Source organism: Lactuca serriola, chromosome 1 (assembly GCF_051521515.1).
Source record: "Lactuca serriola cultivar US96UC23 chromosome 1, Lser_US96UC23_V15, whole genome shotgun sequence".
Taxonomy (NCBI): Eukaryota; Viridiplantae; Streptophyta; class Magnoliopsida; order Asterales; family Asteraceae; genus Lactuca; species Lactuca serriola.
In genome coordinates this window covers 166,696,526-166,718,566 of record NC_136408.1, presented here as the reverse complement: position 1 = coordinate 166,718,566, position 22,041 = coordinate 166,696,526, and the positions used below count along the sequence as shown (strand labels likewise).

The following is a 22,041-nucleotide window of genomic DNA, read 5'->3' as shown; positions in this document are numbered from 1 at the left end:
GAATATGTGATACTACTCTATATCCACATCCCAACGAGGAAAAGGAAGTAGAGCGAAACCACACATTCTTAGTCTATGGGATCCTTATTATATATAACCTTGGGAGTATACCCTCTGTATAGGTATATCAATAAGGGTCTTTTTAGTTCTTCACACAAGGTTATCTATGGATCCTAAAATACCCCTATTGTATTTTAATTTCTTGTTTGTTTCTTATCTTCTGAATATGATTCTGGGATTAATGTGAGTCTTTTAGTATTCCAAAATACTCCCATAGTATTTTAAACTTTATGTTGGCTCTAGCATTCCTATTTGGTAAGTTTCAGACCTGTTGCAACACCACTATCACTCCCAAGCACACGTTCATCACATCTCGAATAAATGTAGTTGATCAGGTTACATTTATTCCGGCTTACGATTACATATCTGCGCAATTTTGACGGTAATGCTCAACATCCGAAGACTTTTATTCTTGTTCTTCTTGTGATACTTTACTCGGGTGTTTAGATTCTGGATGTTCTTATACTTTGATAAAATATGGTTATATTTTATAGTATAATTCTTGGTCAGCGTGTTTTATCCCTATGTATTTATAGGTTTTATATCTTTTATGAATTGATATACTTAGCTCACTATAAACAATGCTCTGATACCAATCTGTCACACCCCAAAACCGGAACGGCGGAAACGTTCTGGGGTGGATGACGTCATGTCAATTATTACAACATATGCAGTATAGTAATCAAAGTACAACAACAAGTGCATTAATAGTAATAATTTTACATAGTTTACATTGCATAGAAACATCAAAGTAATACAAAAACTAATATAGATGCAGCTTGGTTCTAAGCTGGTTTCACAAAAGCTCCCGGGATGTACCTGTCTATTGCTGACCTGAGAATACAAGTTATTTTGAAAGCGAGTATCAGCATTTTTATAAATGCTGGTGAGTTCATAAGTATTTAGTGTCATTTGTGTAAGTATACATTTTATTCAAAATAACTTTATGAAAAGTAGTAGTTTAGAATCAACAGTGTATTAGCCTCCTTTGTTGAAAATCCTATATTTTCTAAATAAAACCAGTCTTCTACCAAGACTCGATAGAGTTATGTTGTAAAAAGTAATTTTCCCTTACACACTATCATTACCAAAATACGGTATTTGACTTTAAAGAGAGTAGGAGAAAATCACTAGTAGAATACTAGGAGAAAATAACATATGCCTTAGCAGAAATACTGCTGACTAAGGCAAAAGAAATCATAGACTCCAGGAGAGTATCAAATGAATGATACGCCTGGCTCAGTCTATCAAAAGAAAACACACACCCCAGACGGTATCAAATGTACGATACAGCTAGGAAGGTCTAAAACAAAGAAACACAGACCCCAGACAGTATCAAATGAAAGATACAACTAGCAAGGTCTAAAACAGAGAAACATAGACCCCAGACAGTATCAAATGAAAGATACAGCTAGCAAGGTTTAAAACAGAGAAACACAGACCCCAGACAGTATCAAATGAAAGATACAGCTAGCAAGGTCTAAAACAAACGGAAAGTCCTAAGTGGGTTGTTTCAAGAATACAGTGTTAGATTCTCGCCACCTTAAGGCCATGAATTATAAGGTAAACATGGAGATACACGTAACCATACTGATTGACACTAGAGTACTTGACGCCCTGCAAGCGTCGGAATAAATATGACATTTGTCACCCCTTGGCTTGGTAGGCCGTGGATTGTAGCTAGCAGTCAGGGTGCAAGAGTGTCAGTACCGTATAGATCTATACACACAATGCCCACTCTCCCTACAGGAGACTCTGGTTACCAACTGGACAACGGGGAGATTCGTGTCTTGAAGATGCATCTCATATTCTGAGTACTAATAGAGTCACTGGAGAAATGACATAGACTTGCGTATGAAATGACTCATGTGGAATTCTCGTACTAGAAAGAGTGAATAGAACCTCCTAACTATTCCTATAATATTTACTAGTGTCTCTGATCAATGAATGATGAATGGAAGGATGCCCTTGCTACCCAAGGGAAATGAATTGGCCGATGTAAACCTTTATGTCTATACGTGTATACAAGATATATAATTAATGTTTAAATGATCTTCGGACGGATATCCGATACCCACCAGACCACATCCCAACGAGGAAAAGGAAATAGGGCGAACTAGCCTTCCTAAGTCTTTTAAACATTATTTATATTACTATACAAGTACAGGCATGCATTTAATGAAACATAAGTATAGAAGTATAGGAGTATTGAAGTATAGAAGAAGACTTTGGTAAAACCTTTTAGAAAACCTTTAAAAATAAGAATTTCCGACATGATATAGTTACGTAAAACAAGCTTTAAAAACCGTTCATAAACACATTTATAATCTGATAACACAATATAAGTAAAGAAAACCTTTGTTTAAAACACTGCTGTAACTGGTTTAGAAGTAAAACACACAGCACGAGAGATAATTTGAGAAAATATTTAAACAAGTAAAAACATTTTGGAAAACCATCTACAGTATTATACTTGGTAAAACAACTGAAAGTGTGATAAATCCTTGTACATGCGGGTTATTAATCACATATGATTGAGATGATAACTAGCATGTTTTAACTTGTATTCCCCCCCCCCCCATAAAAGCATGTAAAAACATTTAAAATGTTATTTCAGGGGTATGAACTCACCTATTGTAAGTGGATCGGGTGGAGGTGCCGGTTGGGTGCTCGGTGTCAAATAAAGACTTGAACACACTTAGTGACCTATTAACATATGATAACATATGTTTACATACAATTAGTAAATATAACACTAATTAAACACGTTTACGCATCCTAAAGAGCGGAAAACACTTTGGTTATGTGCTAGGGGTGTGCCGGGTAACATCTAAGGGAGTATATGGCCTTGTTAGGGAGTTTTCTCTTCAAGAGTAAACTCTTTATAGAGTTTACAGCCCTAAGACCATATCCCCATGAGTTTACAGCCATAAACTCATGGTGGGGGTGTTCTAGGATGCTTTAAGGTCTCATCTCACTCGTAGAATTAGGCTAGGTCCAAATATAAGGAATATGAAGGGGTTTAAGGCTCCAAATGGACTATTTAAGGGGTTTACGGCCCTAAACAAGGAGTTTATGGCCGTAAGATCCTTTATGCTCATTCCTTTGGTGTATTAAGGTCTTAAATGGTAGGAAATAAAGTTCTATGCATTTTTCCAAGTCAAATGAAGAAGTTAGGGCATCATTTGGGCACTTTTTGGGGGTTTACGACCCATGGACCAATCCAGTAGGGCTTCACGGCCATAAACTTCTAAATCCTTGGTTTCTTTGATGTTTAATGCCTTTACTTCAATGGGGGTTGCTTCTAGACATTTTCCCAAGCCGTAGGAGGTGTTTAAGGGCAATTTTAACACCTTAGAGTGTTCACGGCCTATGAAGAGGGGTTTATGGTCCAAGAGTGCTCTTGGGACGTAAACTCATGGTTACTCTCCAAAATGCAAGGTTTTGGTGTTCTAAGCTCGAAGGTGTAAGTCCACAAGTCATATCTAAGCCCTAGGGGTAGTTTAGAGGGGTTTTGGGGCTTAAAAACCCCACTTAAGGGTGTTCACGGTCCAAGAATGTTCTTGGGCCGTAATCACATGAATTTGCCCCTATTTGATGTCTTATACACGAATTTGCATGTTAACTAAGCTACACAACAAGTTAGGATACATTACTTACTAGTTTGGGGCTCGGAATGGGCGTTTTGGCTCGAAAACAAGTTGTAGAGAGAGAGTGTAGAGAGAGAGTGGAAAGAGTGTGAATGGAGTCCACTCCCCCTTTCATTGGGGTTGAGCTTGTGGCTCAGTAGAAATCTACCCGATACTAACGTTAAACGGGGCTTTTGGTCGCACTCGATTAAATGGTCGTATTTTGACTTGGTTGACACTAAAACTTTTCTAGGGATAAATGAGGGTGTTTCTAATTTGTTTCAACACTTACCAAGTCATTATAAAAGTCCCAAATTATTTAACCAGCCCAAAAGGTTAACGGACAGTTTAATAAAGCGAGGCTTATTAACGGAAGGAGAGGTTAAAAGTGACGGAATAAATTTCGGGTTGTCACACCATGGAGGGGGATTCCGCTAACTTTTCCATCTTCTTTAATCGTGGAGGGGACAATCGATGAAAAAAATGGCAAATGTAAATTGGAGGACCAATGAAAATGTGTAAAAGTCCCATTTACATTTGTCAATTAAATCGTAAGCCAACCATTTGGAAATATGCTAACCATTTTTTTCTCATGTTCTTGAAAGCAGGGCATGCCAAGATGATGACACTGATTCAAATATGGAGACCTCATGCTCACCATGTGCTATCTAGAAGTTTGCTTATATGCTATGAGTGATACATACTCTTTAAAATAATATAGTTATTAGTTCTTAGAAGGAAAAAAATACTAGCATGTCTAAAAAGTTTGAGGTTATAAAGTTGAACCGTTTACTCTTTGTGTTATGCTAAATGCATATACATAGTGGTTATTTCTTTTTAGACATTCATGTAATATTAACATTATATGATTTTCTAGGCTCAAAATTTGTTGATTGAAGCTGAGTGTAGTTTGGTAAAAGTTAAGAAACAATACCACTAAGTGTTAGAAAGTAAACTATTAGAGCTTGCAAAACATTTGAAGGAAATTTCTCAGAGTAATGATCGTTTAAGGTCTATTGTCATGTTTCTATTAGATGATGTGGCAAATTGAGTTAAGTTTAGAATTAATTTGTATTTAGGGATTGCATTATATATACTATTAGTTGCTAAGCCTTGGTGAACAGAAAAGTTTGCCAGTTCTCATTTCTACCACATTTTTTCCTTATTTGCACACGGAAGTCTTTGCTTTCTTATTTTGCCGCGCACTGAAGTCTTCTTCTTTCTTATTTTGCCCCTGTAACTTGAGCTTTGGCTGACACTTATCTTCTCTTCCTCAAAATCGTTTGTCGCCGTTCTCCCCCCTTCTTCTTTCTGATTTTGCCCCTGTAACTTGAGCTTTGGCTGATGCTTATCTTCTCTTCCTCAAAATCGGTTGTCGCCGTTCTCCCCCAATATCTATCACTTCCTCTCCACCGCCTTTGCCTATTTCTTCTTATCTCAATATCCTCCTAATTTCATCCGGAAAGGCTTCCATGTCTCTTGTGATTTCCGACACTCCTCTTTCTTGTACCACTCTGACGATCCCTTTTGTTTCATGGCTTCCGATTACTGAATCGGTTTCATTTTCTTCTATTGCTCATCTATTTTGCCCTAAATTGAAAATTATCTCTCAATTAAATCAGCGATCAACCTTATTGATCGACTATGTTCTGACATACACCACCGCTAAACATCTCGCTTTTGCTATCATTACCACTTTGCATCCTCTCCATGCTTCGACCCCCTGGCCTACATCAATCACCACAACTATAAGTCTCTTCACTTCAGAAAGTCTGTAATCTGATGGAAACAATTTGATTATTTATTTTGGTGGATTTTGAAATAGCTGTACTTCTGTAGGTGGAATATACTGCTCCTATTGAATCCGTTCTCAGGAGTCAACCAGAATTTACCGTCTCCTTCCTGCTCTGTTACCTCCCGTACCAGACCTCCCTTAACGGAATCTCAATCCAAAGACCTCCATTCGATTCTAGAACATATGCCAAGTTTGACAAGTTTGAAGGAAAATCTTCAAATGACGAATTTAAGGAAATCTCATCACCATTCAAAAAGGCTTAGCGGCACGGCTTGTTCCCCGTTTGCCATCTCAATCATTGTACGATGACAATTAATTTCTAATAGATAAAAATTAATGAAAAAAAAACAAAAAAAAAAAAAACAAGAAGAAGGTGACAGGTGAATCTCATTTTTTTCAATGCCTTCTTTCATGATTATTTAAACAATTCTTTAGTTATGATATTCAAATTTTTGCGTAATTTGAAGTTAAGCTTGTGTATATTTCCCTTGATCCCTTCTATACGAAATCTATTGAAAATGTTGAAGCATTAATCTGAAGTTCAAAAAAGAATTGTGAAAATGTGAATTTGTGAAAGCAGTTGAGGAAATTGAGAAATGTGTTTCAGTTGCTTGCCTTCTGATTTGAATGGTGAAGTTCGACAATCAAGTGAAGCAACTGCTGCTTTTGTGTCTGCAGGAGGGATGAGAGCCATTGTATGTTCTACAAACTCTTCACCATATCAAATACTAAAGAAAAATATACCCTTTGTGACTTGAATGCTTTTTACTTTTATTTTGTAAACTATTATGACTTTTTGAAGCTAAATTCAAGGATAACTAAATAGGACAATGTCAAAATATCACATTCATGATATTTTTTGTAGGTGGAGCTTTTGATTCCATAGTTGCAGTTTCTTGATGATGAAGGTGCTCAGGCTGAACTCTGGGAACTATCTAGAATTTTTGTGGATGCACTCATCCAGGAAACTGGATGTCAGGTTAGTAGAAGGGTAAAACGGTCATTTACTCACATTTTTTGATTCAAGTTGCTAATTCGTATAAATGGTTATGGTTAGATACTCAAAGCAATATGGTGCTGCTGCTCTTTTGAAGTATAGATGGAATGATGCCACTTTCAGTTTTGCTAGGTAATTTACAAATTTTGTCCCTGTGGTTAGTTGATTTCTTTTGTATAGGTCCAAAAAAGGAAAATTATTTCTTTTTGGTCTCTATTTTATCCAGCCTAAGTGACCGAAAGCCTGTGGAGAAATGTGACATCCCCTAATTTCTCGGCCAGAAAAGACTGGTTTAATTTATGCTTTTTAAAATAAAATCAGAAAAATCTTTTTAAAAGATGTTGCGGAATTAGTCCCCAAAATCATACATGATAAAAGTTTATCAAAATCATTCCTTAAGAAATGTATAGTTTAATTTCATATCAAAAACTTGGGATGTCATGTTCTAATACAGAGTAAAAGCATAAACAAGACATTATAAGCCTTTCAACAGTTATTTACAACTACTGGCCTATAATGAAAAATCTCTCATCATCTTCCGACTATGCTCGGGGTCCACTACCTGTAATCATAAAAACTGATTGGGTCAGGTTTGGGAGCCTGGTGAGCATATAGGGTTTTTAACCCACAATAATAATATACTTATTAAGTTCACCAATCAACAATAACCCTGATTACCCATTCTCGTTGTCCTGACTTTACATCCCTAAACACCTATCACAAGGGACCTAGCCTAAGGATTATCATCGGGATGGACACTACTGCTAAGGATCTTCCTCAGCATACATGTCCTAAAGGCCACCATGAGGGGTATGGAGTAGGCCAATGAACATTTAAGTCATCAACACCTACAAGTTAAGAACCTGCTAGTGTTCCACTAGACTGTCTAGAAAGGTCCGTGGTCGTCATCTATATTCCGCTAGATGACTACAACAACAACAACAACAACAACATCGAGGCCTCACACCATTTTAACACACATCAGGTATTTCATCTACCCATGTTCTACCCAACATATTTTGTAGATAAAATACATATACAATTTAAAACTTGTATAAAACATTTATTCAACAGTCACCTCAAATAAACACTTAATATAATTACACATAGAACGTATTTTATAGAAAATACTTCATATCTAGGTGTAAGATGAAAGTGGCTACACACTCACTTGTTTTGATGAAAATTGGGCAGCAATTCGTTTCCCAAAACGATCGATTCTAATAAAACTGGGAGTTGTATAGAGAAACCGGGCTCTGCAAAAGTCGGGCTTCGAAACCGAAAAGATAAATGTTTCGGGCTTCACGGGCTCTTCGTGGCGTATTTCGGGGCTTATAATTGATACCGGGGCTTTGGGGGATGATAATATGAAAGAAATATGGAGAAAGGGGCTAAAAATGACAAGTTTTCAAAATACCCCCGGGAGGTCTCGCACCATTCTATTTATAGGGGGAGGCTTCTGATCGGACGGCTGAGAAGAAACCACGCGTCGTACATCCGAGGGCTAGCAGGGAGGGTGGCTCGCACATGGTCTGCGCATGCGAGGGGCTCGCTGGCAGTCTGTGATTGGACCGAGGTCTAGGGTCCGAAGTAGGGGGTTCGTGGCATGCTGCGAGGGCTCGGTCTCGTGCAAGAGGGTACGTGTTGCCTTCCTAGTGGACCACTTCGGATAAGGCTAGGTGCTCGGATGACTTAGCAGCTCGGATGACTCAGCAGGACACGTGGTGCGTTTTGAGCGAGGGTGACGTGGCAACTCGTGACTATGCGAATTTTCTTGATTTTCGTGCCAAAACTTCTAAAATCCATAACTTTCGCATACGAGCTCCATTTTTAACGTTCTTTATATGCACGCGTAGCTAAAATTACGCTCTACAACTTCAGCTTAGACTTCGTCGGCTAATTTTGACTTTAATTTTTTTATTATTATTTTTAACAGACCGGGACAGGAAATCCATTAAAAATTCATAACTTCTTCATCCGACGTTCGTTTTCGTCATACTTTTTACCATTGTGCTACTAATGACGAGACCTTCAATTATCGTTTACGTTGTGTCGGCTAAAAATCAATCGATCTAAAATTCAAGTTTTTAGTTGTCTACTACTAAGCTGAAACTTCGAAAAATCATAACTTCCTCATACGAAGTCTGATTTGGGCATTCTCTTTATCGAAGTTCTCGGTTTAACGAATACTACGACGTTCGTTTAGATCACTAAGGCTAAAAAGTAGTTTATCAAAAACTCACTTTTTACGACACTCGGCACTGTACCGGTTTATCGCGAAACTTCGACAGGTCATAACTTCTTCGTTATAACTCGGATTTTGGTATTCTTTATATCCCCGAAATCCTTGTTTCGACCATTAAAACTTTATGCAAAGATATCGGGCTTATCTCACACTTTAATTTTGACGCTTATATTTATTCTTAGTTAATTAAGCCCTAGTAATCAAGCATAAAACACATAAAACAGATAGAATTCATATAATTCCTTTTTCATTTCTTTAAAATGAGTTACAAAGGTTAACCTAGACTATCACCTTAATATTAATGCCTAGGTTAGAAACACGAGTGTTACAATTCTCTCCCCCTTAGGATGATTTCGTCCCCGGAATCAAATATCACCAAACAGCTGCAGGTAGCGACTCATCATCTCACTCTCCGTTTACCAAGTGAGATTTGGTCCATTCGTATGTTTCCAACACACAAGAACTAAATCAACCATCTTGTGTCGCAACTTCATAGTCTTACGGTCACCGATTGCCTCATGTTCTTCGATCAATCTCTTATTTTCATCCAACCTTAACTCAGAAATCGGAATTATGTCGGGCACATCTCCCGTGAACTTTCTCAAATAACACACATGAAAGGTGTTATGAATACCCTCCAGTTCATCTGGTAACTCTAGCTTGTAAGCTTGATTCCCGATCTTCTGAAGAACTATGAACGATCCAATAAACCTTGGACTTAACTTTCCTCGTTTCCGAAATCTTATAAGTCCTTTCCACGGCGAGACTTTAAGTAAAACTGAATCTCCAACTTTAAAGGTTATCGGTTGTCTTTTCTTGTCAGCATAACTTTTTTGTCGATCTTGAGCAGCTAACATCCTTTCCCTTATCACTTTCAACTTTTCAGCAGTCTGATGGACTATTTCAGGTCCTTTAAATTGCTTTTCCCTAGCTTCCAGCCAACATGATGGCGTTCGACACTTTTCCCCATGCAAAGCGTGATAAGGTTTCATCTTAATGCTTGAGTGGAAACTATTATTATAGGAGAATTCTACTAGAGGTAAGTGTTCATCCCAATTACCTTGGAATTCTAGGGTATATGCTCTCAGCATATCCTCCAATGTTTGAATCGTTCGTTCGCTCTGACCATCGGTTTGCGGATGGTAAGCTGTACTCAAACACAACTTAGTACCCAATTCCTCTTGTAGACTCCTCCAAAACTGTCACGATCGGATACAATCGTTAGCGGAACACCGTGAAGCCTCATAATTTCCTTCACGTAAGAATTTGCAAGTTTATCCATAGAACATTTCTCTTTGGCTGCTACAAAATGCGCACTCTTAGTGAAGCGATCAATGACCACTCAAATCATGTCGTGACCGTTCCTTGTTCTAGGCAGTTTGGTCACAAAATCCATGGTGATGTCTTCCCATTTACCCATGGGTACGGGTAAAGGTTCTAAACTCCCATATGGTTTCTGATGTTGTGCCTTAACCCTAGCACAAGTTACACACTCGGCCACATACTTAGCATCATCGAGCTTCATCGTCGGCCACCAATAATAGGGTTTTAGATCCCTATACATTTTTGTACTGCCAGGATGAATCGAGTACATGGTCTTGTGAGCTTCTTCCATCAGAAGATCTCTTATTCCTCCCGTCTTAGGTACCCAAATCCTATCTTGGAATACCTTCTACCCTTGGTTGTTTGTACCGAACACTAACGTTTTGCCCAAACGTTCTTCCTTTCGGTCATTTTTCTCTAAAGCTTCCTCTTGAGCTTTCTTTATACTTTCCACAATTGTCGAGACAACTTCAATTCTCAACGCTCTTGGCCATTTCTTTTCAAGGTTTACCTTCCGACTGAGAGCATCAACAACAACATTTGCTTTACCAAGGTGGTAAAGTATCTCATAGTTGTAGTCCTCGACTAAATCTAGCCAACATCGTTGCCTCATGTTCAAGTCCTTCTGATTAAAGAGATATTGGAGACTCATATGATCAGTGAAAAGTTTACACTTTGTGCCATAAAGATAATGCCTCCATATCTTTAAGGCAAATACAACCGCTGCCAACTCCAGATCATGAGTGGGGTAGTTCTTTTCATGCTCCTTCAATTGCCTCGATGCATACGCTATCACTTTATCCCTTTGGGTCAGAACACAACCTAACCCAACTCTAGATGCATCACTATAAACTGCGAAGTCATCAACTCCTTCAGGCAACGAAAGAATCGGTGCTTCACACAATCTCTTCTTCAACTTCTCAAAGGCTTCCTTATGCTTCTCATTCCAACCATAAGTAGCTCCTTTGTGGGTCAAAGCTGTTAATGGAGTAGCAATCGAAGAAAAGCCTTGGATAAACCTTTGGTAATATCCAGCTAATCCTAAAAAGCTTTGAATCTCCATAGGGCTTTTTGGTTGTTCCCACTTCATCACAGATTCAATCTTTGCTGGGCCAACCATTATTCCTTCTTGGTTAACCACATGACCTAAAAATTGGACTTCTTGAATCCAAAATTCACATTTGGAGAACTTTGCATACAACTTCTCCTTTTTCAGGACTTCTAGCACTTCGCGCAGATGCTTCTCATGCTCCTGCTTTCTTTTCGAATAGATCAAGATATCGTCTATGAATACTATCACATATTTATCTAAGAATGGTTTACAAACCCTATTCATCAAATCCATGAAAGCTGTTGGGGAATTGGTTAGTCCGAACGACATAACCAAAAATTCATAGTGTCCATATCTTGTTCTAAACGCAGTCTTTTCAATATCCTGCTCTCTCACCTTTAGTTGATGGTATCCCGACCTAAGTTCGATCTTTGAGAAATATCTCGAACCCTGTAACTGGTTGAACAGGTCATCGATCCTCCGCAACGGGTACTTGTTCTTTATCGTCGCTTTGTTCAGCTCTTCGTAATCGATGCACATTCTCATGCTCCCATCTTTCTTCTTTACAAATAACACAGGGTCTCACCAGTGCGATGAACTAGGTCGAATGAAACATTTGTCCAATAATTGCTGAAGTTGTGTCATAAGTTCCTTCATCTCTGTTGATGCTAATTGATACGGTGCTTTTGCTATCGGCGTCATTCCTGGTAACAAGTCGATACGAAATTCTATTTGTCGATCAAGGGGCAATCCGGGAAGATCTTCGGGAAAGACTTCCAGATAATCACATACCACCGGAATATTCTGCACCTCCTTCTTTTCCATCTTAGCATCGATCACGAACGCTAAATATGATGTACACCCCTTGGCCAAACACTTTCTGGCTTTCATTAGGGAAATGATTCTAGAATTTACTCTGCGTTTGTCTCCATACACCATAAACGACCCTTTCCCTGGTGGGTTTACTTTTACTATCTTCTTTCTACATATTATTTCTGCATCATTGGCGCTAAGCCAATCCATTCCTAAAACTATGTCGAATCTATTTAACTCGATAGGAAATAATTCCTCGTGAAACTTATTCCCATCCAAGTCAATGAGGATGTTTTTCATACGATGGCTAACAGGTACAAACTTGCCACTAGCAATCTCGACTAATAAAGCATTAACTAGCCTATCTACAGGCAAAGCTAGTTTTCTACCAAATTCATGCGATATAAAGGAGTAATTGGCTCCAGAATCAAACAAAATTTGGGCAGACAATTCGTTTACGAGAAAGGTACCTGAAGCGACATCGACTTCTTCTTTCGCAGCTTCGAGTGTCATCTGAAAGGATCTCGCCTTCGGCTTTGGTGGAAGATTGGGTTTTGTTGCGTCCTTCTTCTTCGGGCAATCCCTCAAAATATGCCCTTCTTTATTGCACCCAAAACATACGTTTTTATTGAAGGTGCATTCATTGGCATAATGCCCAGGCTTTCCACATTTGTAACAAGTGACTTCCACGCTGCACTTCCCAACATGTTTCTTCTTACACTTGTCACACCACTTAGCTTCGGCTCCTCCTCCAAATTTTCTCGAACCAGTCTTCGAGAATTTGTTCTTTTTATTGGAACCTGAAGTTCCATCAAACTTTCTCTTTTCGCCAACTTCAACCTTGCTAGCGGCTCTCCCTTTTATCATATCTTCAACAGACTTGTCAGCCCAAATAGATGCCTCCAAAGTAAATGCCTGACGTACTGGCAGCGCGTACTCCCATTGAAGTCCCTTTGCGTATCTGTCAATTTTTGCCAACTCATCTGGGACAATACGCAAAGCAAACTCCATTTTGTCTGTGAAGTTATTCATATACTCGTCAACGCTCATACTCCCCTTCTGCAATGTTAGAAATTGGTTTTCTAACTCAAGTACGTTTTGGGCCGAGTAGTACTTGCGGTTGAAGTGTACCAAGAACTCTGCCCATGTTAGTTGCAGTGGCTCATTAGGGCTTAGGGTTTTCCCAAAAGTGCTCCACCATCGAGCAACACTACCCCTGAACTGACGTACTACAAACGTGGTTTGTAACTTGCCTTGGCAATCACAAGTCATGAAAGCCAACTCCATTTCCGAGATCCAGTCCATTACTCCGACAGGATCTTCCTTTCCAGTGAAGGTCGATGGCTTGCAAGTCATAAAATCCTTATACTTGCACCCATTTCTCTCCATTCTACCCTCGTGGTTATTTCTCCCAACCACAAGTGGATCAGTTTGACCAACATATCTACTGTTGTTTCCTTCTTCAGATCGATCGTCATTCAATTCACGTTGTTCAACAGGAACTGAAGGTTCATCCCTGTTGTTCAGCAACATTTTCCTCAATTCCTCCCTTTGGTCAGCCAACATGATCTGAATCATAGTTCGTACTCCAGCCATGGTGATGGGTTCGGGTGTAACTCCTACTATCGGCACCTGTTCCACCACTTGAGGTTTAGGTTGTTGGTTTCTGTTTGCATTTCCCGCTCCACTTCGAGTTCTTGCCATTACAATCTATATACCGAATAAGGTGAATTTAGGTCTTTATCCTTGTTAGACATGTTAATTACCTTATCACTCCAAAACATTTACATGTTAGTTCTAATCTCGTAATCATACGCTTAGAATCCTACACACATAAGGTTTCCAGATCCGGTCGACAGTAGACCATAGATCCGAACAAATAATGGCATATATGGCAACATATAGCATTTAGCACATAAAGGCATTTTAGACATCTTTCCTAAAATAAACTAGTGCTCATGTCTAAAACATGGTAGACACTCATCTCACAATCATCACTCAGCATTCTAAGTTCAATTCTAGAAATCCTACAATTTCATAGCTTTCTTAAACTAATGCTCTGATACCAACTGTGACATCCCCTAAATTTTCGGCCAGAAAAGACTGATTTAATTTATGCTTTTTAAAATAAAATCAGAGAAATCTTTTTAAAAGATGTTGCGGAATTGGTCCCCAAAATGATACATGATAAAAGTTTATCAAAATCTTTCCTTAAGAAATGTATAGTTTCATTTCATATCAAAACCTCGGGATGTTACGTTCCGATACAGATCAAAAGCATAAAAAAGACATTACAAGCCTTTCAACAGTTATTTACAACTACTGGCTTATAATCAAAAATCTCTCATCATCTTCCGACTATGCTCAGGGTCCACTACCTATAATCATAAAAACTGAGTGGGTTAGGCTTGGGAGCCTGGTCAGCATATAGGGTTTTCAACCCACAATAATAATATACTTATTAAGTTCACCAATCAACAATAACCCTGATTACCCATTCCCGTTGTCCTCACTTTACGTCCCTAAACACCTATCACAAGGGACCTAGCCTAAGGATTATCATCAAGATGGACACTACTGCTAAGGGGTTTCATCAGCCATACATGTCCTAAAGGCAACCATGAGGGGGATGGAGTACGCCAATGAACATTTAAGTCATCAACACCTACAAGTTGCGAACCTGCTAGTGTTCCACTGGACTGTCTAGAAAGGTCCGTGGTCGTCATCTATATTCCGCTAGATGACTACAACAACAACAACAACATCGAGGCCTCTCACCATTTAAACACACATCAGCTATTTCATCTACTCATGTTCTACCCAACATATTTTGTAGATAAAATACATATACAGTTTAAAACTTGTATAAAACATTTATTCAATAGTCACCTTAAATAAACACTTAATATAATTACACATAGCACGTATTTTATAGAAAATACTTCATATCTAGGTGTTGGATGAAAGCGATTACACACTAACTTGTTTTAATGAAAATCGGGCAGCAATTCGTTTCCTAAAACGATTGTTTCTAATAAAACCGGGAGTTTTATTGAGAAATCGGACTCTGCAAAAGTCGGGCTTCAAAATCAAAAAGATAAATGTTCCGAGCTTCACGGGCTCTTCGTGGCGTATTCTGGGGCTTATAATTGATACCGGGGCTTCGGGGGATGATAATATGAAAGAAATATAGAGAAAGGGGCTAAAAATGACAAGTTTTCAAAATACCCCTGGGAGGTCTCACACCCTTCTATTTATAGGGGAGGCTTCTGATCGGACGGCTGAGAAGAAACCACGCGTCGTACATCCGAGGGCTCGTAGGGAGGGTGGTTCGCACATGGTCTGCACATGCGAGGGCCTCGCTGGCAGTTTGTTATTGGACCGAGGTCTAGGGTCCGAAGTAGGGGGTTCGTGGCATGTTGCGAGGGCTCGGTCTCGAGCAAGAGGGTACGTGTCGCCTTCTTAGTCGACCACTTCGGATAAGGCCAGGTGCTTAGATGAATCAGCAGGACACGTGGCCCGTTTTGAGCGAGGGTGACGTGGCAACTCGTGACTATGCGAATTTTCTCGATTTTCGTGCCAAAACTTCTAAAATCCATAACTTTCGCATACGAGCTCCATTTTTGACGTTCTTTATATGCACGCGTAGCTAAAATTACACTCTACAACTTCCATTTAGACTTCGTCGGCTAATTTTGAATTTAATTATTTAATTATTATTTTTAACAGACCGGGACAAGAAATCCGTTAAAAATTCATAACTTCTTTATCCGACGTCCGTTATCGTCATACTTTTTACCGTTGTGCTACTAATGACAAGACCTTCAGTTCTTGTTTAGGTTGTGTCGGCTAAAAATCACTTGATCTAAAATTCAAGTTTTTAGCTGTCTGCTACTAAGATGAAACTTCGAAAAATCATAACTTCCTCATACGATGTCAGATTTGGGCGTTCTTTTTATCGAACTTCTCGGTTTAACGAATACTATGACTTTAGTTTAGATCACTAAGGCTAAAAAGTATTTTATCAAAAAACTCACTTTTTACGACAGTCGGCACCGTGCCGGTTTATCGCGAAACTTCGACAGGTCATAACTTCTTCATTATAACTCGGATTTTGGTATTCTTTATATCCCCGAAATTCTTTTTTCGACCACTACATGTTTATGTAAAGATATCGGGGTTATCTCACACTTTAATTTTGACACTTATATTTATTCTTAATTAATTAAGCCCTAGTAATCAAGCATAAAACACATAAAACATATAGAATTCATATAATTCCTTCTTCATTTCTTCAAAATGAGTTATAAAGGTTAACCTAGACTATCACCTTAATATTAATGCCTAGGTTAGAAACACGAGTGTTACAAGAAAGAAGATGAAATTATTGTGATGGTAGTGCCAGATTATCAGATGTTGGATTATGTAGAGCGAATAGCATCCGATTTATCAGATGATCCGGTAATTTTTCATTTTCATTTTCCAGTAAAATAGAAAAATAAAATGTTGTTTATTGGTTTTGAATTTCCACCATGTGATATATTTGTGAGTCTTATTTTATATGTATGTAAATTGTAATGTAAGAGAACAAATGGATGTGAATCAAAAAACACGGGATAAAAAATGCACTCTTTTTGTTCCTTATGTTATGATAAATAATACTAAATAATTTGGTTAAATTATCTTATTTTTGCATCATATTAGCCACGACCTTTGATTATGTGGAACCCACGTCTTATTAGTGAAGATGTTGGAGTTGGAATGGATTCAATGTTCGGAAGTTGAGAAGATACTTCTTAAGGTATAAATAAATATGACATTCTTACATATTTTTTAGAAAATGATAATTTAGAAAATGACGCATTTAATGCAAGAAATAGCTTTTACCATATTATGTCCATTAAATGCTCTAATTACCAAACAATAACATTGTTGCAGATCTTTTACAACGGTTTACTCAATGAAGCCTCTACCTACGGGTGCTGTTCACCCTTTTTCCATTTTAGTTATCACTCATTCTTTCATCTTCTCCACTCTTTGCCTCACCCTTCTCTCTCATATCTGCTGATATTTATGCGAAAAGTAGGGTATGTTGATCAGTTATTAACTTTATTTTCTCATATCTGTTGATTTTCTTTACTAATTGAGATGTTTTCTAATGATTTTGTTTTCATGTAGGATTAGTGGTGAAGAAGGAAAAGGAATGTCTGAATCCTTCTCTGTTGTAGCTGCTATTGTTTCTTTGGGTTGATTGAATATTCGTTAACATGTTGTGGTTATTGTTAATCAGAGATACAAAATTCAACAATAATATTGGAGATTTAAATGTTAGGCACAAAGATTTCATGGTTCAACAAAGGTGAACCTTTTTTATCAATTCTTTTATGAAAATGAAAAGTAAATATCATTTGGTATCTATCTCTGGTGAATCTATTTGACATATTTCATTTTTACCTTCAATTTTGATTTTAGAGCTATTGGGATTTAAAGATTGGGGTTAAATGTTGTTAACATAAGAAGGAGGCCATTACCAAGGCATACGTCATTGTTAAGAATCATCTAGGGGCATTATCGTCCAAAAGACCAAAAACAAACCCATTTCCTTTTTTCACATTCTTATTAAAATTTACCAAAAAATCCTCACCATTTTGCTCAATTACATATGTATCTCTATGTGTATGTAAGCTTCATACTTTGACATATCTCATGGGATTCTCATCAAGGGTTAATGTTCTTCTCTTCATTTTAGTATTCTTTCAGCAAAAATGGTTTGTGTTGGGCATTTCAAGCAGCAAGACATGTTTTTTTTTTTTTTTTTTTTTTTTTTTTTTTTTTTAATTTTTTTTTTATGTTTATGTATATATTTTAAATGTTTGATTTTTTGTTGTTGATTCCTTGACTATCGACTAATTAAATCATGAATATTTTAATCTAATTTCAGGTTCGTATTGTTTATATGGGACATAATACTCTCACTGAGCCAATGCTTCTTCAGGATACACACCATGGGATCCTCTCTCAAATACTTGGAAGGTTTTTCTATATACATATTGTCGTCTTTTTTTATTATAGATTATTATTATTATTTTAGATTATGTGATACATCTGCTGCAGACTTTTGAAAGTCAAATGAACTGGTTTTGACCACAAAATGTAGAAATTCACTTTGGTTTTACGAAATACTTTTATAACAAGGTTAAATTAAAGCTTCCCCTATGATTTCTATACTTAACTTTATATAGAAAAGTTGAAAAAATATATATTTAAAGGGACAATCAAAGCATGCCATTGATGTTAAATAGTAGAGGAAGCAATGGCACTAAAGTTGGTTTACTAAATTGTGATAAAGATGCTGGTATGCGTTTCCATGTATTATCTTATATCATGGGTGTATGCAAATCCATACATGCATTTTTCTTACTTTTATTATTTTTTTTTTACAGTTTTCATTATTCGAATTTGGGGTATGTATACAAAAACAAGGAACAATGATGGAGTCATGGGCGATAAATTCTTGGATCATTTGTTGTTGAATATTTACTTTAGGTTTACTGTGACTTCATGTGCAACTGCCCTAGATGGAAATGAAGCTATTTTGGGAGGGTAAGATGGTAAATTGCACATGTATTCAGTTGAAGGAGGTAATTTTTCAAAAGAAGTTGTTCTTGAAACAACTTTTGACCCTAAAACGAAAATTCCAATGGGTTTTACCTGGAATTACATTGTTTAAATAAGCAAACTATTGTTTTTATTCTGTGTAACTTATAGAAGACTTGATGAAGCCAATCAATTTATTAGTCTTTGATAACCTGATGGGTAATTGTTTAGGAATCTACTTGATGGGTAATTCCATTGGGTAACCGAACAAAGAATGGACAACAGAAGAAGACACTAAGTCTATAACTATCTTACATTATTGTACTTTTGCTTTACACATAAAAACATTGTAATTTGAGTTAGATTTCAAGTGATTCCAGGTTATAGGTCATTTTCATTGTCACTTAATGGGTTAAGATGCCATTTAACTCATAATAACCAAAGCTGGAAAATATTGTATATTCGACCATTTTGCCATTGTCTTAGAAAAATTCTAGAAAAATCATCAATTCGGAATTAGGATCCACAAACTCTCAAAGCTTAGAAATTAAGTGTAATTTGTATGTAATTTTTGCCCTGGCCTGATATTGTTCCTAACTAGGTCGGAATTGGTTGTTTTTCTAGACTGATCGAAAATGAGCTGCAATGATATGCAATTTCATAAAAACCATAATAAATTGCAGAAAAAACGTATGGACCCATGAAAGTAGTACCTGACCTGAACTTCATGAGGATGGTTTTGTTTTCTGTTTTGGATGGGTTTAAAGAGGGCATTCATCAACAAATTTAAAATGTTAGAAAAGCTGAATACCCCCATAATGAGACATTCATCAACAATTTCCAAAAAATGGTTGTTGGGAGAGGTTGTATTGGGTTTGTCCAAAATACTCCTGGAATTTTATGATACATTCATCAGCTACTACATTGATCTTATTTTTGTGTTTCCGCAGATGAACATCATGGAGTTCTTATTAAACTGAAGTTCAGGTATTAGCCATTGACTTAAAAATCAAATAACTTTGTAAAGGAACAAGAAATCAAGATAAATACATATACTCTTCAATCCATCTTATAGTTTTTAGAACATTAGAACTTGATTATTTACATTTGATTCTGATTTCACAATTTCAGGAAAATAGGAAATTATTATATGAAATAGGTTTGTTCTCTAGCGGATTTACTTTAATTTTTATTTTATTTTTAAAAAGTTGTTTTTACGTCTACATTGTACTAATGTAAATTAAGTTTGTTTTATTAGAATATTTATTTAATTGCAGGGACAATAATCATTTCATCATACTTTGCTTTTTATTTATTCTGATATGTCAAAAGTTGGATAAGATCTTAGAACACGTTTTTTTGGTGTTTTAAATTCTTGTAGGTGTTGTAGAGGTGAAAAATTACTGATTTACCCTTTTCATATCTGGATTTCGACCCCTGGATGTTGGGACAAGACTTCATGCTACAGAAGGATCATCTTGCTTACAAATGAAGGATAGGATTTCTCTTTTTCGTGACATGATTTTTTGCTTCTCAGGGTAAAGCATCTTTGAAAAAAATATAATTATTATAGCATTGTACTTTTGAACTTTCTTTTTCAAAATCTTATATAAAATTTTCAAGAGCATTTACGTAAACTTGATCCAACTAGGCGCCAACGGCGCAGGTAATTCCTACTAGTTATGATTAATGTATAGAGTAGCTTGGAGCATGTTTCATTGAAAGATCTTGAATTCTCAAGGTAATATGTATAAACATGTGCTTTTGTTATGAAGCTGAAAGGTGTGTTGTTTGAAAATCAACACCCAATTTTCTTCAAACCAGTACGATTTATAAGGTTCTCATATCAGTTTTTTATCTACCATACTCGATTTTCTGCAGGTAAAATTTTATAGATGCCGTTGGAAATTCATGCCCTTCAGATATGGTTAAGGCATTAAATGACTAAAGTATTTTCTTTTTGTTAGGATTAATAAAACATTTTTCATCATTTCTAAAAATCATTTTTTTTCGGTCACCCAAGTTTGATATCAATATAAAATACAGGAAATCACAATGTACCTTCATCATTTTATCATTTAATCACTTAACCATTTTTCATAGTAAGTAGCTAACATTTTGTTAGGATTGTTAAAAATCAAAATTCTGTTAATCATAGAACAATCATTTAACTTGGTGTTTATTGGAAAAAATCAATTATTTCGAAATGTACCCTCTTTTATAATGATGCCAATCTGATCACTTAAGGTTAAGATGTGTAGTTAAATGCTATAATTAAGTACTTGCTATAGTACTGTATGAGAATTATCATTACATTGTAATTCTTATATTGTTGAACTAGAAATGATCATGCTTGTTCTAAACTTCTAATGATAGACACGTGATATCCACAAATAGTATATGAAATTTATTAAGTTTCTTTATTCCCATAAATCTCATTTTCCAGAAAAAAAAATAAAGTAACATGACTAATTATATGGAAGTAAGTTATCTCTTCCATTTTTTTACACTTCCTCTTATCATTTATGATTGATTTTGATATTTTTGTTTTTTTTCTATATTTACAAAAAATTGTTGAAATCGCTTTCTTTATCTTTATCTTATCACTTTATTTTTTCCACCTGTTATTTTTTGGTTTGGTCTCATGTTTGATGGAGAAGAAGCAAACCTAGACAAGAAACTGATACATGCTCATAATCTATTCCTAAGTTGTTGTAGGAAGCATTAAAAAAATTATGGATTTTTCGAAGACGAACTCAGTGATCTAATTTCCGAGCAATGGAAAGAAATGAGTCGGCAAGGGAAAGATCTTTCTATAGATTTCCGTAAAAAATTTCCCTTTTTCCCTTGAATCCGATCATTACCTTTTCTACTCATAAACAATTAAGTTTTTGTAATAGGGAAGGTCAATTCATATCACTGACTTGCTATATTTTTCTATAAATTTTTAGGTATACCCCACCAGCTACTTCTATATATCTATGTGGCTAAGTGTCTACATTATAATTTCCATATTGTGTAAATTTAAATTCAAATGTATGTTGTTTCCAGAAATATATGTTCAATAGAATGTACAATCTAAGTAAAATTAGAGAATTGATCTAATATTGCGATTTGAACTAGTGTAAAAACTTATTCTTGGTCAAGTGTAGACATGGAATTTCATGAATATGAGGGTAACTCATTCTTTTCAGATTTTATTTCTTATAGTTTTATTTTTATTTTTGGCTTAACAGAGATGACGGGGGCATATTGGTCACTTCATTCAACTGTTGGACCGATGTTTGGAACAATGATCCTTCTTTGTTTAATTGTCTCCCTCTAGGAGCAAGGAAATGGTATGGAAGTGGTGGTTCTTCCAATTTTCGATCCTAGCTAGGGGTGCCGATCGGGTAAAACTTTCGGGTTTCGGGTAAACAGGTCGGGTAGAACGGATATTTCCTTAAGAAAATAATACCTGATACCCGACCTATAATGTAATTCGGGTTTTCGTGTTTCCAGTATTCGGGTTTGAGGTCGGGTCGGGTAATT

At 36.6% G+C, this 22,041-nt stretch overlaps 1 pseudogene across 1 annotated transcript; it reads left to right on the top strand.

Moving 5' to 3' along the window:
- Positions 1–6,080: 6,080 nt before the first annotated feature.
- LOC145063815 (uncharacterized) lies at positions 6,081–20,978 on the top strand (annotated as a pseudogene). The gene is made up of 10 exons (XR_013688042.1): positions 6,081–6,179; positions 6,350–6,483; positions 6,542–6,613; positions 6,708–6,736; positions 16,289–16,374; positions 16,618–16,714; positions 16,852–17,000; positions 17,092–17,272; positions 17,855–17,946; positions 18,357–20,978. The product of XR_013688042.1 is annotated as an uncharacterized LOC145063815 (transcript).
- The last annotated feature ends 1,063 nt before the right edge of the window (positions 20,979–22,041 follow it).